Source organism: Bidens hawaiensis, unplaced genomic scaffold, assembly GCF_021521415.1.
Source record: "Bidens hawaiensis isolate Kalapana, Puna unplaced genomic scaffold, B.hawaiensis_p1.1 tig00025753_1, whole genome shotgun sequence".
In the NCBI taxonomy this organism is placed as follows: Eukaryota; Viridiplantae; Streptophyta; class Magnoliopsida; order Asterales; family Asteraceae; genus Bidens; species Bidens hawaiensis.
Window position 1 is genome coordinate 128,001 of NW_027494117.1, and position 20,146 is coordinate 148,146.

Below are 20,146 nucleotides of genomic sequence, written 5' to 3' on the forward strand. Positions count from 1 at the left end.
TTCAACAGTGGTTTGTGGACCATTCTTGATGGAGTTCCACATGTCAATATCATTGTAGCATATGGCTGCTTCAAAGAGTACCTTCCATTTGATAAAGTTTGCCTGTCCATACAACCTAGGTATCTTGTTAGTAGACACCTCTTGTTCCTCATATCCAGACATTTTGAGAAATCAAAAATCAGTTTCTTTTTTTTTTTAAAATTTTTTTTTTCAAAATAATCAGATCTGAAAACAGAATGCTCAGATCTGATGTGTCTGATGTGATTAGAACAAGATTTAGATATAAAGATTAAAACTTTAATTGAAATAAGGAAGAGAAAACACCGGTAGATTGTAGATCTGGAAGAAAAATGAAAAACAGAGCTGCTGACGTCACAAATCAATCGAACAGTCGTCTGCTTACGTCATTCTTCTTCAAATCTTCAATCAGCAACAATCTTTCTAAAAATAGCAATAAACAGCTCCGATACCACTTGTCGGTCCCCTTGGATTTCAGCTGGATCTTACTCAAATCATGTCATAACTCACACAGATTAACCGTGTTGACAAGAGAGTTAATGACGGGTTACTATATTTAGAAAGATATCCGTTTGTTAAAGACGGAATCAATAACAAACATACGGTTGCAATGAATAATCAAAGATAGAAGGCACACTCAGGATTCACTCAAAAGATTTCCATTTATATCATATTAAAATCATACAAATGGATAATCGATCTAGGGTATTCTAGGAATCCTGAGACAGCCGTCACACAATATTCTCTCAGTTAATTTCTCTCTCTTGTGTGTCTCTTTTGTGTCTCGGCGACGTACCCTAAATATTCTATTTATAGGCCTGCCAACCTAGGACAGCTGTCATTCCTTCAAGAAACCCTATCCGATAATACATATTAAAATTACATATTCAAAAATAAACTAAGTGTAAAACAAGTCTTCCGGGTAGGCTTTTCATTAATCTTCAGTCTCCGAGTAAGCAGTGTACTCGGCCTTCCTTCAGACTTGGTAAACATAGAAGTGTACTCGGGATCAGTTTCCGGGTAGACTTTACTTAACGAATATTTTACCAAGTAAAATATTCACCGAGTAGACTTCAATCTTCTTGAATTTATCAGTCTTTGCCCGACAACTCCATACGAGCAACCCTGTTCTTCGATGGTCCAATTCAACTTTTTGCCATAAATAACTTATTAGCAAAGCGTACTCGGGAGTACAGTTCCTTGCTTGAGTTGAACCTTGCCCGATGTTACTTAGAGATATATTCCATTTATACATCAAGCTTGCTTGGACCATAATTATTAAAGAATACCTTGCCCGGTCTTCCAATCACTTGGCTTCATGGACTTGGTTGACCAAACCTTACTCGGAAGAGTAAAGTACTTGGTCTTGAAGAACAAACCTGCTTGACAAAGTGAACCTTGCTCGGAGATACCAAATCAGTGATTCTTACTCGGAAATGCACTAAATAGCATACCTTGCCCGGATATTCACTTAAGAAGACTATTTGAAGTAAACCTTGCCCGGGAGGCAAAATCTCGTACTCGGCTAAGTAAAAGCTTGCTCGGAACCCAAGGTGTGCTCGGATTCAATACTTAGCAGTTTCTGAGGAGGTTGAGAAGATTCCAATCTTCCATATTCTTCGTTTAGGTCAAATCTAGTCATTTGGGTCAAACTTTTGACCCAACAGAGAAAGGGGGCAGGGGGGGGGGGGGGCTTGGGTTCCCACACAAATTTCAAACTCAAAACTTTTTTTATTTTGTTACTTATGTATGTTATATTGCAACATAAACTAGCAAGGAACATGTATAATGTTATATGTCTTTCATGTTTGTTATTAACCAACTTAAACAACAACATAAAATACTTTTTCTCAAAATATAAATTACCCATATAATTTATATGTTACACAAGTGCAAATATCTAGAAACACAATTTCCAAATATTCTAAGTGTTGATATTTATTTGTTAGATCATATCTTAAATAAATATCATTGTGTTTGTCTAGCTTGTTATTGGGTATGAACCGACTTGGATCATAACGTACTAGCCACATCAACTCTAATATGTGTCTTAGGCAGACCGATTCCAACATAATCTTCTAACAAATGTCAATGAGGATATGCAGCGTTTGCTAGTAATCAGGGTGGAATGATTACTAAAGAGGGTGATATTTCAAATGGTAGTATTACATTTGAAAAGGTAAATTATTGTAATAAGGTGGATCACAATTTGCTGAGTGTATCTCAGATTTGTGATAAAAGTTCACCACCTTATTCACTAAAAAGGAATGTATAATCCTCAAGCCGAATTATTTTATTCCTGAAGACATGGTTGTCATGAGATCTTCACGATCTAATGATATTTATGTGCTTAACATGAGTACTAATTAAGGGTGGCAATTGTGACCCATTGGGTTGAATGAGTTCTATTAAAATGTATATAATGAGTCATAATGGGTCAAACTAAAAAAAGCAAATGATTAAAACGGGTCAAAAAGGGTTGACATTTCTCAAGGTTTTATTTATTATTTTTTTTATGGAACGAGAAAAACGGAGGAAACCTTTTAGCACTTTAACTTCTTTCCTTTTTGATTTGTATTTCGAGTTTTGATTTTTTAATTATTTTTTTTGAACTTTTTAATGAGAGGTTTTTGACATCGCAACTCATTTTGACCCATTTCAAAAACCCCTCATTAAAAAATTCAAAAAAAAAATACTTAAAAAATTATAACTCGAAATATAAATCAAAAACTAAAAAAGTAAAGTACTAAAAAGTTTCATCCATTTTTCTCGTTCCATAAAAAAAAACTTGAGAAATGTCAATCTCTTTTGACTCGTTTCAATAATTTTCTTTTTTTAGTTTGACCCATTATGACCCATTATTTACATTTTAATACAACCCATTTAACCCGATGGGTCACATTTGCCACCCCTAGTACTAGTGTATCGTCTTCTACTTATGTTGAAACTTATTTTGTCTTCTATTTATATTGAAAGAATCTATTTTGTGGTACATACGTATGGGTCATATTCATGTTCGAAAGATGAATCATTTAACAGCGAATGATTTGGTGGAAGGTCTTTCACTAGAACATTTCCAATTGACCGATCACTGTGTTGCTTGCAAGGAGGGTAAACAGAAGAAGAAGTCGCACCCGTTTAAGCAAATCAATTCCGTTGATACTCCTTTGGAACGTCTTCATATCGATTTATGCGGTCCGACGAATCGTTCGAGTATTGCGAGGGATTGGTATTGTTTAGGTGTTACCGAAGACTATTCAAGATATTCACGGGTTTTATATATATGTTCTAAAGGTCAGACACAGATTCTTCTGCAAAACTTGACCACTAAGATTGATTCACTTTACAAACATAAGGTGAGGTGAATTGGAAGTTGTAATGGTACGGAGTTTAAGAACAATGTTTTGGACTTTTATAGCATTCAAAGGGAATTCATAGGGAATGCAGTGCTCCATGTACCACAACAGAATGGTGTTGCTGAAAGGAAGAACCAAACACTGATTGAAGTTGCAAGAACGATGTTGGCGGATTCAAAGCTTCCCGTTCAATTCTGGAACGAAGCTGTGAACACCGGTAGCTATACGATCAATTGTGTTCTAACAGTTAAGAAGCTCAAGAAAACATGTTATGAGCTACTCATTAACCGTAAGCCTAACTTAAAGTTTCTCGAACCATCTGGGTGTCCCTGTACTATGCTGAAACGAGATGCAGGTAAATTCGATGAAAAGGCGATTGAAGATTACTTTCTGGGTTATGCTTCGCCTAAGAAACTTGTCTTTAATTTTCCCCGGGTTGTGTTGAATAATGGTATCATGAAGATTGTCAAAGCTACACTACATCACATGCTGGTAAGGAACCTGATTGGATGTTTGACTATTAGGAGTTATTTAAGTTATCTACTCCATCAGTTGAGGTACCAAAAGAAGACTTGGTTTGTGCTTATTTGGAAGAACACTTGTTTTCCATACCAAGATTTTCTATGTATTATAATGACGTGGTACACGATCAACCTGAGACGTCTGATGATATTTCTGTTTCTTCAAATGATGTTCATTTTGAAGATTCTTCTTTTGCTCCATTTGTTAGAATTTAGAGGTTACTGAGGTACTTGTTGAAGGGACATCTCAAACAGTGGATGAGCTAGTAGTCGAAGAATATATTACTAATTTAGAAGACAATATTGTTGTTCCTGTGAATGCGACTGTTCGGATTAACACGTATCATCTTCAAGATAACAATATTAGTAATCTTAATGTAGGTGTTTGTACATTACATCAAGTTGCTAATGTATGTGACGATAACGTATTGTGTGAATATGCTGACATGCATACTTCGAGAATCATGAGTATCGCTCGATACATTTGCTTCTTATCTCAAGTAGAGCAGACAAGTGTTCTTATTGCACTTCAAGATTCTTCATGGGTTGAAGCAATGCAAGAAGAGTTTCAACAACTTGTACGACTGGGTGTATGAGATCTCATTGATAAGCCAGAACGGGTTAAGAAGCCTCTCCCGACAAAATGGTTGTTTAAGTGTAAGAAGGATGATCGGGGGTCATTGTTAGAAATAAGGCACACTTGGTTGTGCAAGGATTTAATCAGCAAGAAGGTGTGGATTACACTGAAGTATATGCTCTTGTTGCAAGATTGGAGGCTATATGTATTTTTCTACCCTATGATGCCTTTAAGAACTTCAAAGTTTATCAAATGGACGTTTAGAGTGTGTTTCTTAATGGGGAACTTCATGAAGAGGTTTATCTGAAGAAGCCTCCTGGTTTTGAAGATCCGGACTATACTGACCGTGTTTATCATTTAAACAAGGCTTTATATGGTCTCCCCGAGAGCTTGGTATTGCACACTTTGTGAACATCTGATTAATAGTGACTTCAAACGAGGAACTGTGGATTGTACTCTCTTTTACAAGACTGTCGGAGAAGATTTGCTCCTTGTCCAAATTTATATTGATTACATAATATTTGGCTCGACAATGACATATTATGTAAGGACTTCGAGAAGTCGATGCAAACCAAGTTCGAGATGAGCTCGATGGGGAAATGAGTTTCTTTTTAGGATTGCAGGTTCAACAGTCTGAAGACGGAATCTATATTTATCAGACGAAGTATGTGATCGATGTCTTGAGCCAATTCAAGATAACTGTTGGAGAAGTCCCTTCTACTCCTCTTCCCGTGGGTCACAATTTGTCACCGGACGAATTGGAGGATATCGTTGATCCGACCCATTACCGAGAAATTATTGGTTCGTTAATGTATTTTACTGCATTGCGTCTTAATATAACTTTTACTGTTTGTTTGTGTTCCAAGTATCAAGCGAGTCCCCGAGTGACTCATCTAATGGCTTTGAAACGTATCTTTCACTATCTAAGGGGTAATCCTGACATCGGGTTATGGTATCCCAAGGATGATAGGTTTGATCTTACCGCTTTCTCAGATTCTAACTATGGAGGATGCAAGATCAACTTCAAGTCAACGACGGCGGGTTGTCAGTTCATAGCGAATTGGCTTGTTTCCTGGCAGTGTAAGAAACAGAAAAAAGTCTCCACTTTAATCGTCGAAGCCGAATACATGGGAACCTCGAGTTGCTGTTCACAGGTGTTATGGATCCAACAACATTTTCGGGATTATGGTTTGAAGTTTCTTACTACTCCTATTTTATTGATAACTCTGCTGCTAGTTGTATAACGAAGAACCGCGTGCACCACTCTAAAACGAAACATATTGAAATTCGTTATCATTTTATTGGATTGCTATGAAAAGAAATTAATCAATATTGAAAAGGTGCTTATGGATCATCAAAAGGTAGACCTCTTTACCAAAGCTTTTGATAAAACGAGATTCACATTTTTTCTTGGTTTAAATGGTTTAAAATCAGTTACTGATATCCCAAAGCCCAGGTAATCATTTTAATGTTTTTGTACAATTTTGTTTGTTATTTTTCGTTCTTTAATATTTTGATTTTTAGGGGGAGAAAAATTGGGAAAAATAGAAAAATATTGTGCTTTGTGTTTGTATAGATAAAATCCAAAACCATTCTAATATTTTGAAAATCCAAAAACATTAAAAAATGTGCTCCTCAAAATGAGTTTTGAAGCAAAAAGGGAAAATGATAGTACATTGATCAATTATATTCTAAATTTAGTATAAAAATAAGCATAAAAGACTGTGTGCTTAATTGTATTGGAGCATTAGTGGGTCATAAACAAACAAGTAAGGTAGAATATGTGATATAAACACAAGAAATTACCAAATTAAAAGAGGTGTTAGTCTCTTACAAAAGTCTTGGTGATGAAGGCAGAAACATAATAGTCTGTCAAACTCACGCCTTAAATCTGTGTGATCACCAAATATTAAAATTTAAAATAAACTGTATAGGTAATAGTTAACACTTCGATTGTGTATGGTCTTATGGCCTTAAATTCTGTCTTGATGGGATGCTTCAAGTTTCTAGACACTATGAGTCTTTATGCGGTTTTTTTCATCTGGGTATTCACAAATTTGAATATTAAATTGCTTTAAGAGCAAACCCTTTATAAGTCAATAAAGTTGATTACTATTGTACTTTGTATAAATTCAATACTAACTTAATCAAACACGCTGTTAGTCATACATTGTTCCTCCCTTGTGCGCTTCTTAATACCAATAAAAAACGGACCCCAGGGTATACAATGTCTGCAAGCCATACAGATGAAATCATTCATACTCATTCATGGTAAAAGAAACTTGGTGTATTACTTGATAACGGGGGTATATGCAAGCCATACAGATGAAATCATGCATACTCATTTATGGTAAAAGAAAATTGGTGTATTGCTTGATAACGAGGGTATACCTTGTAGTGAGGATAAATCATATAAGTTGATCAACTAGTTTAATTGTTTAAGTCAAGTTGGGGTGACAGGGTAAAAAATAAATTAAGCCTGAACCAAGATTAGAGGCTTAACCGATGCTTTGTGGGCCTATCGGACGACTTATAAAATGTTGACAGGTACAATTCCTTATAGACTTGTGTATAGAAAGGATTGTCATTTACTGGTTGAGATTCACAACGAGCTTATTGGGCTACTAAACAGGTTAACACATATGATGATGCAGGTAAAGCAAGGAAGTTGGCGTTATGCAAGATTGAGGAGTTAAGAACTAGGCATACGAGTGTGCATCGGCTTACAAGGCGGAGATGATGAAGGTACACGATGCAAAAATCCGGTTGAAGAGTTTTGAACTTGGTCAAAAAGTTTGGTTATACAACATAAGAATGAAGCTCTTCACAGGAAAGCTCAAAAGCAATTGGACGGACCTATATTTTGTTGTTTGATTTTGGAATCACGGTAACATTAGATCAAGGATTTTGATGACCACGTGGACAAAGAATGGTTATAGACTGAAGTCCTACTTGGAAATGGAAGACATTCACAACATGGACAATGATTCGGTAAGCTTTATGAAGATAATTGAGCATTCAAGTCATTGTCGAGCTGTAGACATGTAATTTCGCGTTGACCGGGAGGTAACCAGGGATTTGTAAGTGTGTTCCCAATTTGTTTTCATTCTATTGAGTCATATATTGATTGTTGTCTTGAGTTTTTTTTGCAACAAATACCAAGTGTGGGGAAGTTATATGGTGAAGTGCATTGCATAAGAGTTCGGTAAGAGTTGGTTAAATATACGTCTTTCTAGGTACATGAAGTTTGTTTTGAGTTCGGAAATGTGTTTAGGGTGATAGTTATGTCGAAAACGAGTTGGGTCGGAAGATGTCCGGACCCGTGTTAGCGTAAAACTTTTTGTGAAGTTTCCCTATTGCGGTACGCGATGGCTTATTCATCCTTCATCTCTTATCGTGATGGATAAACATAATCCCGGAATATATGACGTCATCGCGATACACGATGACGTTTGATTAAACCCATCGCATAGCGCGATGGGTTGAAACACTAGTTTTGGTTAAATTGGGTCGCTTATCGCGATGAAATCAATTATACCATCGCGTATCACGATAGGTCTAAAAAACATCTGAAAAGAAATGATATAACCAGTCATCACCACCGCTTCTCCATTATTATTATTAACATCAAAATCATCATCCTCCCTCAATTCTCTTCATCATAATCACACTTCGCCACCGCCACTCACCACCGTCATCATCCACCATCCATCCACCGTCATCATCTTCATATTATCTATCACTACTCACAATCACCATAATCACCACCACGTATCACCATAATCACAACCAAGATCCAACACCATTAACCACCATCAATCACCACTATACCGCTGTTACCCATCTCCACTGCCGTCATAGTTCGTCACCACCCGTGGTTAGTGATCGTTTTTATAGTTGTCCTTAACCATATATTGAGGTATGTTTTAATTGAATCTTATAATTAGTTTGTGCGTTGTCGAGAAGGGTTATGAGTATGATATATAGTCAGGTTTATATTTGATAGTTTTGGGTTCTGTTTGTGATATTGTGTATAATTGTTATGTACGAAACTGTTCATATTCCTGCGTATGGTTAGGCTCGGGTTTGGGTTGATATGGGCGGTTAGTTACTTAAACTTGGTTAGAACAGAAATTATTGAAGTTGGTTGCCGGGTTTATGTGGATTTGGTGTGAAAATTGTTATTAGTATTGCAGTTTCATATAGTGTGGTGTAGGTGTGAATATTGTACTTTTGTTTTCGGTTGAGTTAAACGAATGATGTGATAGGCCGGGTTTTGAGTTCAAAAGAAAATCATTATTATTTTATTATTATTTTTATTTTAGTGATTTTTTGAAATTAAACGGTTAATTTTGAACGTGCTTTCATAATATTGGACTTTGTATTTAAAGTAGAAACTCGACTTGTTATATTATATTTTGCACCAACATGTTGATTTTGCTAGCACGTTTTTCAAGTCATCTGTTAACCAGTATATATGTGTGTTTAACTCTGTCTGTTAATAATTCTTTAGTGTGTTATGTAATTATATCGAGTCATTTGCGTATTTGTTTATAGAGTGAGTTTTCGAGGATATACTTTGTAGTTTGCGTTTTAAACGAATATTGATTGAACCTCCTGTACTCAATCTCCATTCGGGCGGAACGATATTGTTTGATGAATATGTGTGTTGGGTATTCCCGGATTTTTCTTCCTTGTTTATTTTTCATTTTATATTATTATTATTATTATTATTATTATTATTATTATTATTATTATTATTATTATTATTATTATTTTATTGTCTGGGACGACCGTTACAGAAATACCATACGGTTGTCGCCACAATTTGTCGTTCACATATCTAATTGAATGGTTTTATTTTGCAGATATGTCAGATATTCCAGAATCATCACGCGCCGTCGGGCGCAAGCATCAGAGACAGACCAGAGGGTGCAGCCGTCGTGTCCCGGTTGCTGCTCCTAGGGGTGCACCTGATGCCCTGCATTTCATTGAGCGGATGCCACATCCAGCCTGTGTGATCCATTACGACAGACCGAAGTTACCGATTACCATCTACAATGTTAGAGAGGATATCATTGGGGACGGTCAGAGGACCCAGCACATGGTGGTCATATTTGGTTTATTATCGGAGTAGTTGACCATGTTTATGAGGACACGAGGGATGCAGTTGCTCTGACACAAGAGTTTCTATTGGGGGTTATTGAGTACGCTGGGTATTCAGGCAAGGATCAGGGACTTACTGACGGACCGATGGGCCCAGGTGCTTTCGTGTGACTCGATTCTGTGTGTCGAGCTAACACATGAGTTTAATTCTACTTTTTGACACACAGCCACCGATTTCTTTGAGCCACACGATGTGTCGTTTGCTCTTGGTCGGCCACATGATTCTATACACAGGATGTCACACCCTGACTAGGTAAATGTAGAAGCGTAATACGGGAATGTAACAGACACCACTGGTATCAACCACATTGTTTATAAAGTAAATTAACAAACTAATTTACATCTTGTTACATTGTTTTGTAATATGTTTTCTAACTAAGTGAAATACACATAACCGGTTCTGCAGGCCGTTTATTCTTTAATAGTATATTTGCATCTATCTACACATCGCTGGTTTCAAACTCTAGCACAAAGCACATATGAGCGTTATTCCAACTTAGGTTCACCTAAAAAGCATGTTTGAACGGGTCAACTACGAATAGTTGGTTGTTTCATAAGTTTGTACGATATCAGTATACGCAATTGTAGTATTTCACAGTATGTATGTATGTATGTATGTATGTATGTATGTATGTATGTATGTATTTACACTAAGCCACAAGTGAACCCTTGACGCACTATACCACTTGGGCTCCGCTGCCCACACACCCCTCGTGGTCTTAACTACCATATGCCCCAAACGTGTACTATGTCTAACATCACATAGCATATTACAACAGGTTTATATGGTCATGTGCAATTATAAAACATGTCCCGGCATACCCCACCGACCCTATCAATTGGGATTTTCAAACCAATATTACTATTCACATGCCACCGGTTCAAGATTATTCACTCATGTCTGTGGGGACTTTCAAGTGTTAGCACTTAGACAATTCACATCATGACACGTTTCCAGATAGATCGATATATATAAACATGCTTTCCACACCAAATGTTCGTAAAACAGTTTAAAAGTGGGGTCATGAAACTCACCTTATTGTAGTATCGTACGAGTAACAAGTTCAACAACTAATACGCCTCGATTATAGCTCATATCCTATAATCGGTATTGTACCATTAATGCTAGTACAATCTTTAAACTTAATCGGGCTGTATATCGAGTCTGGGTATGGATGTTATGCCCAGAACATATCAGTAGTCTTATATTGTGATGTTATACGATAATTAATGTTAAACTAGTCTTGGGTCAATTTCATCGTTTTCCGTGTCTGGCCAAGTTGGTCGTTTACGCGTTTCGGAAATAGGTAAGATTACACAAACTTGAGTAAACGTACTGTTCGATAAAATGATTCTACTTATAAAATAAAAATTAGGGTTTCAATACCTGGATTGGTCGTAGGGTTCGTTTCCGTTTTCATTCGAGTTTGATTGTACAAAATGTGTAAATTTCACCTGAATTATCCGAAAATATCTTAAAAAGTTCCTTTTTATTATATTCATTCTAGTCTATTATATTTGTCCACTTTTGGCATTTTAATATACCAGTAAGTTCGTTAAACATAATAATGTCGGTTTAAAAAAAAAATTATATAAATTAAATCTTCAACTTATTATAACTCTTTATATAATTATATATAAATTATGAGAACTTTTTTAATAACAAATTAAAATATGAATAATTTTACAAAAATAATTTCAGGATTATTAAACTTGATTATTTGTTTATAAAAATAAATTTTATATGTTATAATTAACCGATAAATCACCCGTTTATATCAAACGATTCCCGAAAATTCCAATAAATTTTTTGAATGGTAAAAATATCAAATAATCCTTGTAAAATTTCCGGAACTTCACTCTGTGGCTAATATACCTTTTTTTGCATAATTCGGCTGTTAAAATTCAATTAAATGAAAATGCACAAACCTTATTTAGACTTATCCAATTGATCCAAAGTTTATGGGTGATCTTACAATGTCGTTTCTGATTTTTCCACAAACTTCAAAATTTTCAAGCAGATTAAACATTTTTCATAATAAATAATCAATAAACTGTAATAAAATCGCCAAATATTCTCCGTTTAGTGAAAAATTACCAATTTGGACAAGGAATCATTCATTTGATCCCCGGTGTCCTTGCAAAGTTTAATTGGCTAACAACAAGCATGTCACAATCTAATCCTAAACAGCCCCTAAACGAGTAACTGGTTATTACCTTTGTGGTTTTTTTTCTGAGTGTTTAGGTTGTTTTCTCTCCTCTCCGGGCTTTGGATTCTCTAGTTAGTATATCTAAAGGTCGTATAACACAAAACTAAGCATTTAATATCAATCATCAAGTGATGTGAACTAGGGTTTCGGTTAGGGTTTGAAATCGAATATTCAAACCGTAAAAACATAATATAAAAGTCCTAATCCATGTTTTTGGCCAAAAAGACCATATGTTTCTGATTACTAACCATGTTTAAAAAGAAATTATATTATTGGATCATTCTATTGATATTTACATGGTTAAACATGTTTTTCATTAATCAAAACCTATTTCTATACATAAAACAAGTTAGAAACAAGATTAAACTCATTAATTTTGATCGTACCTTAATGTTGTTGCTGGGAAAATTAAGAACTCAACTGGTATGTTGTTTGGTATGTGTTAAGATGTGAAAGGGATTAAGGAAACAAGTTGTTTTTCAAGAAATATCTAACCAGGGGGGTTCTTCAATGGCAGCCGCAAGTAAAGGGGGGCCATGGGCCCTTCTTTTGGCCCGCATGACTTGTTTTTCATGCTAGTTGTTATATCTCGGTCCCAAATTTAGTTCGGGTTTGTTTTTTGGCAAGAAAAGTAGTTTGGGTGTTATAAACGGTGCGCAAACGAGTTTTTTCGACTTAATTTTGTAAAATAAGAAAAATATACTAGCTCGTTGTAAAAATCCATAATATTTTCAAGGATTGCTTAAAACATCTTATATAAGTGTTCTGTATGTCTTTTTCAGCTTGACTGATGATACAAGGCTTGTTTTGGTAGTAGCGATCGCGTTCAAGTTCACAGCGTAAAGTTAAACGAAACCTTTTTTGTTTGAACGAGTTTATACGTACCGAGACCTTAATATCAATATGTTAGTCACTATTATATATATATATATATATATCACTTGTATATAACCTCCCAGTGTATATATGCCATAGCTAGTATCGTTTGGTTAATCGTTTAATAGCTAGTAGCGTTTTGCTTGAGGGCAAGCAAAAGATAAGTGTGGGGATGTGATGTTCAGTTAGTTTGTGTATAGTTTAGTGCGGTAAATATTTAGTTTTAACTATTTATCACGTGAACTTCGATACTTCATACGTATTTTTTGTATTTTAGGTTCCAGGTTATTAAAGCAGCTATTTTGGACTTGTACGAGCACATATTGAAAACCCGGGATGACCAGCACGTGAAACGAGGAATGAAATAAAGTTAGGTGATGCTGGATAGAGAGCCATTGCGTTACGCGAAGGCATTTAAATTAAATTTATGGTTGACTAGGGTCCATCGCGATACGTGATGGACCTGACAAGACCCCATCGCCTACCGTGATGGGTGGCGAAGACGTGAATATTAGGGTTTTTATTATATTATCCTTTTGAAGACCCTATCATCATCATCTTAACACTTTCCAGGCAGTTTCCAGATTAAAAGAATAGTGTTTCCGTCATTCTGACTCATCCCGAGATCAACAACATGTTCCATACCATCAGAATTGAAGATCTTGTGACGTCGAGATGCAGCTAGTCTTCTAGAATCATATCCGAGATGTAAAGTTTGCATTATTTCAGTTTTCTCATATGTTAAAGAACCACTTGATTATATTTATCTTTGACTAATCTTTGAGTATTAATGTTTAGTATTGTTGTGCATTCAGTCGATTTAGATTTATGTCTATCTGAACGATTAGTTTGTCAGTTGCCATGATAATTGCTTATAGGGTTGTTTGACTAGTATGAATATGTTGAAGCATACAGTTCCCCTTAGTTGGATTACACTAACAGGGACTGTTTGATAATCAGTGTCGTGTGTTAGCGATTTTTAATGCCTAAGGTATGTCTAGTTAATCGGTCTTTGTTGGTCTTTGATAAATAATCTGTTAAATTAACATGAGATTACTCTTATATGCTTACTTGAACCATGGGTTTGTTACTTCATAATTGTATAAAATCTGTTTCACGTTACATTCACCACATACTCCTCGTAGTTTGACACCCTACTTACCCTAGCTTTCTTAGGTGATTAGGAACTAAATTTGATTATTTTTGACTAGATAGCGACGATCTAGCATCAGTAATCACATCCTTTCTTTCTCCATTTTGTTTTTGGGGCTTTATGCACACACAAAACTGAGGTTTATTTATTTACTCAAGTACATTATAAACTCAATTCTATTATTTTCATATTGTTATATTGCTCGATTAGTTGTTACATGCTATTTGACTATGTGTTCACAGTTTTATGGCTGGTTGGTTTCTCATCCTCGTCCTCATCCTCATAGTATGATCATACGAAATCGAAGTAGCTCATTATCTATGTGATTCAGGTGAAAAGACAACTTTTATTTAATTGTTATGCTAGTTGAAGCAACGCATATTATTGCAAGGAATTGTTGATTTTAGAATTATGTATATATTTCATATTGTGATTAGTTGCTCAATATTTTTTTGACAAATATATCTATTTTCACGCATATCGCAGGTTGCTACATGAGACGATTGAAGTAAAGTTTGATGACACTAGTTATACTTTAGGATTTAATAAAACAATGAACAATTTATTTTGCTTTAAGTTTGATGCAATGCTTTGGTTTATTTTGATTTTCTGAACACTTGTGTACTTTGATATTGATATTAATAAATTAATTAGTTATTGTCACTATAACTATTTAGAGTCTTTTGAGCTATGATACAAATATTGTCGCGCCCCGGCATGTTCCGCCATTAGGGTTGGAGTGTGACAGATTGGTATCAGAGCCGAAGGCTATAAGATAGGTGGTTAGACGTAATGATCTAGTAGCATGCTAATGGTCTCTATACATGTTTATACATGTGCCCTACTTGTTTAATTTTCTTTTCTTGTTAATTGCTTAATTATTTATTTGTATTATTGTACACTAGACACATACAATTCCGAGGCTATGCCTCACTCTAAAATCATTTTTCAAAAACCTAGATTTTTATTTTATTTTGTGAAATTCCTTAGGAATTCCCAAAGTTTTGTTTCTTATTTCTCTCTCCTTAAGGCTAGAACATGTGACGGGTTTTTACAGTAACTGGAAGGGGAGGGGCATTATGAGTTGGTTCTTGCCAAAAAGATTCCGAGAATAGAAGGAAAGATGTTATTCCTTCCTTGGAGGATTCTCGACAATAATGCTTGAACTCGTAGGCCAAAGCGAAAACATGCAACATATGATTCGAAACTTTAAGTGGTCAACGTAACCAATGTAACGGTTACATTCCTCGATAAAAAACCGAATTCACGGTGATTTCGTGGCTAAATTTGGTATTTACGATTATGTTATATTTAGTTTATAATGGCTAGTTGGGGGATCCATGGATACTCAAACCATTTGTTTTCAACAAATTTTCAATTATTTCTTTTTGTTGGAGCATCACTAACTGTGGTGATACACAAGATGATCAAACTACCCAATAAAATTTCGATTATTCATTATATAGCTGAACCATTTAAAGTGGTATGGAATGCTCATGGGCGGTTCAACTCTTTTATCTCGATTATTCGTTAATTAGTTGAGTAATTTAAAATGCCACAGAACGCTCATGGGAAACCTAACTCATCAAATTTGAATTTATCTAATCATGTTATTTTATATAATAGTTAGAAAACAAAATGTCATGGTAATACGTGGAAGGTTCTAATTTTTGAATAAAAATCAATATTTTCTTTACGATTCATATTTCATTTATTTTTGAAATATTCTTAATATTTCAAAAACCTCAAATTATTTAATTCTCAAATAATTCACAATGCTTTAAATCCTCCAGCTATTTTAATTTAATCTCACATTAGTCACGATATATCAAATCCTCAAAATCCGACCAATCCTCAAATTTCATGAAATTCGTATCACCCTTTATTTGGAGATTTTAATTCTTTTTATGTAACTTTATCCTCTAATTCAAAGTTATTATATTATCACTTATATTTTTTTTAAAAACTTTGTTGTAGCATCAAATCCATGGTGATACATGGTTGTTTCAACTATTATAGTTTAATATTGATTTTAGTTATTGATATATATCTTATTTACTCATTTTATTGGAAGGATTCCATGGTGATACATGAGCAAATTCGATTTCTTTCTATATATTAATTTCTTTTCTAAAGATGTGTGTGGTTAGGTATCCCAACTACCCGTTTTTGAATTTTCAAATTGATTTTAATGATGTTGTTATAAGATTTCTTAACACATTCTCATTTTTTTTTATTTTATATCTTTATTGTTGAAATTCCATTATTGGAATTCTATTATTAAGTTGAATTTTTCATCATTTTAATTTAATTTCTACTATCACATTTGAATATTCCATTACTTCATTTAATCTCCATCATTAAATTGAATTTTCCTTCTTAATTGAAATTCCTTGATGATTTATGGATAACTCAATTACCCATCTTATTGTATGAAATTTTCATGTTTTTTGTTGAAAACCTATGGTGATTCAGATATTTCAACAATTTTTTAGGTATATTATTTTCGATTACGGTGTCGAATTACGAATGTTTTAATGATGACTCCATTGGTTTGTTGGAATAGTCACGATGATTTCTGCTTTCCAACCCCTCCTTTTTATTTTGTTATAATATTTCAGAACCCATTTTCATTTTCACTATTAAATAAATCTTCGTTATTTATTTATTTGGTTGAACTCCCATGAGTAGGGTGAGAAAATAACGGAACCGCCAAAATGAGGAACCGAAACCAGACCGGTGCCTCAAAACCGCTAACGTGGTTTACCTTACGGTTCTCGATTCTCATAATTTTCATTAAATAGTTCCCGGTTCGGTTCCGGGTAAAACCGGCGATTCTTGACATGGAACCGAAGAACTGAAATATTGAAAATGTTTTAACTAAGTTTACCAATCTCCATTTTTTATATTATAGCGTAACATATTAACCATCATCCATTCAGTCATTCTTTAATTCGAATTTTCTTTCTTTACGTTCAATACCTAGCAACCAAGATCAATTTTGATTTAAGCTTTCAAAGTAATTTAGTATAAAATGATATAATCTTCCTTTAATCTGTCTCCACTAATGATTTATTTGACTTCAAGAATTAGTTCATGACATTATCTAAACTAATTTTACCGTGAAAGAACACATATAACCCATTTGATAAATAAACGACTGAACCGGTTTTGGCAAAACCGATTAGCGAGAACCAACCTTACCGGTTCTTGCACTCAACCGGTGTACTATAATAGGTTCCGGTTCTACCTTTAAGTCATTTTCTGTTCCGGTTTGGTTCTCGCGGTTCTGAACCGTTGCACATCCTAATCCATGATAAATCATGGTTAATTCAATTTACTTTTTTCGTCTTATTTATAGCGATTTTGTTGAAATAAGAAAATCCCTTGTCTTTCGTGGATACTCCAATGACCCAACTTATATTATATCTAATTTTGATTATTTATTTGGAATATGACTATTCTGGTGATTCAAGAATATCTTCTTCCCAGTTTAGTCTCTTAACAATTTATTCAAATACATAAGATTTTATATTCCCATTAATGTTTTAATTTGTATTTACCATTTATTTTAATATTTCAATTTTGTAATTTGAATCTATCTCATCTTAGGTTCACAATTTTAATGCTACAATTTCATTTATGTTTCAAGCTACCTCCTCAAAATTTACAAACTATTTCATGTTACTCATTTTTATTGTGGTCACGTTTCATTAAATGTTGATTGTTGTATATTTTTGAAATCTGTTACAAGAAATTTGAAATTTCACATGTTACGTAAACAGGTTCTCTAGTTTTACAATTATATTTTAATGCTTTAATTCTCAAATGGAATTCTAGTTTTTACTATTAGTTATGAAAGTATAAATTTTCAAATAAAGTCCTATTTTGTGTTATTTCCATTTCAACATATGAATATCTCAATTTTCCTATTTTGTATTAATTCATTTATTTCTCATGAACTTTCAAGAAAAATTGAATTTTGAATTGTTTTTCATTTAATCATGAATGATTTAATCTTATCACAAAACTTACTTTCTTTTAACTTTGTTTAACATTATATTAAGTCGATGTTTCAATCTCAACCTCAATTAAAATCTGATGATTCATTTTATGCTTTATCCGATTTTCAAGTTTACCCACAACATCAACTACAAGTTATTTTGGTGATTAATCTTATGATCTATTCAATTTTCAAGTTTATAAACTATTCTATATGTTTCACAACTTACCCTCATGTGATAAAATTTACTCATTTGGTCCCAGTAGTATGTCCTCATCACCCAACTCCAAAGCGTTAACGCCACCGCAATCACAACTACCAACCACAAGTATTTCACGAAATTTCCTCCTATCCTATAAGTTTTTACATACTTTACCCTAAAGAATGTCTTCTCGTCACTACAACCACCATCTCTTGGACGTCCACACCACCAAAGAAATATCCACTGTGATCCCGAACCTACTCACCCGAAACCAAGCTATCAATGCCAACAACGCGTCATAACCAATCCCATGAACTTAACCTTCTTGGTTTCTCATTTGGTCACTCCTTTTGATTCACCTCCGGCCCGCCAATTCAAATTTGAGACTCTTGAGTCATGATCCGTAAACTCTCCTTGATGTCATCACACTTTCTGCCACTCTTACCAAGAAACGAAGAACAATGCCTTAACCAACTCATAACCTTTCAACTCAACCCATACACCTTCTGGAACTTACCCTTTGCGTAGTACCTACAAATGTCATCGTCTATTTTAGTTTGTGACCTGGTTAAAATCATAAAGTAATAATTCTTAACATAAACCAACATAAATGTACTAGGAAAATTAAATCTAAATGGGTATTTGGATTTAAAAAATAGAGAATGTTATAGTATTCTACGTGACCCCGAAAAATGCTAGAATAAAAATATGGCAAGGCCACTTAGATATAGGATGTACAAGCGGCGTACCCACCAAGCTCTTATCATATTACATTTGCATTGTCGTCCGAAACACCCTCGATTCAAAGTTATCACACACAATCGTACGTACTATGATTTCCATGCGAGAACTTTGATTATTTTGTTCTAGACTATAATTACTTTTATCGTCGGATGGTCCACATAATCCGCTATTATATGGGTTATTAAAACAATAGTTAATCAAATTATTAAAAAAATATGTCTTTTGCAGAAACAGAAAATAATAGTTAACCGATGAACTTTAGTGAACTTAATAAGTAATTTGAAAACTAAAATATTGTCATGAATATATGAAACATTATCAACAAAAAAAAAATTTCCAATATAAAGTGAAAAGGTCGTTGTCACAAAATTCGACGAATGAAGTTGAACCAGAATAAATATGTGTAAGTTCTAAAAATATATTGAAATAATGAAGTCCATGGGGGTCAAGAATGTGATTCGAACAAGATTACATGAAACTTTAGACAAATTGAGTTTGGATGTATGAAAACGTTACTATACGTTTTACGAACAGGATCCGATTGCATAACATCATACATACACCCGAGGTGATTACGTTAAACAATTATAACTATACTTTATAGATACGTTAATGGTGAATACATTAATCCTAGAGAGAATCCGGAATGGTAACGGTACTTTAAAACACTAATCCGGCATGCCCAATTCGTTAACATCATTAACAAATGGGGTATTCCCATCACGAATGAGCCTCATACGCTACACATCCTTAGCGTATGAGCTCCTAACTTAACGGATAGGCTAGTTAGACTACGAATGGTCCCCATTCGCTATACAATCCATAGCGAATGAGCCATTTTACATTATAGCCTAATGATTAAACTATCCCTAGCCTCTTTTATCATTTACGGAAAAAAAGTTATGCACTAACAAGATATATGAGAAAAGTTACGACTTAATACAATCGAAATAGAAATTATACATACAGCTTCTAATAGTTAGCTATGATAAAAAAAACGTACATAGCCCCTGGTTATTGTAGGTTCCCAGCCGGATCTACACAGGAATATCTTGTAACACTAGGGTGCGGAATCCCCACGTAATACGATACGAGTGTAAGATAGATAACACGTTGACACGTTCTGGAAAAACTTGACTTTAAAAGCCGAAGTGGAGGTTTAAATAGACCTCGACAACTTCGCCTAACATACTAGGCGAAGTTGTGATAACTTCGCTTCACAAGTTCGCTTACATCCCAGGCGAACTTATACAAAACAATATTCAAAACCAAACAAACAATCTAAAGCGATTACAGACACATACAAAACACAAGATACTG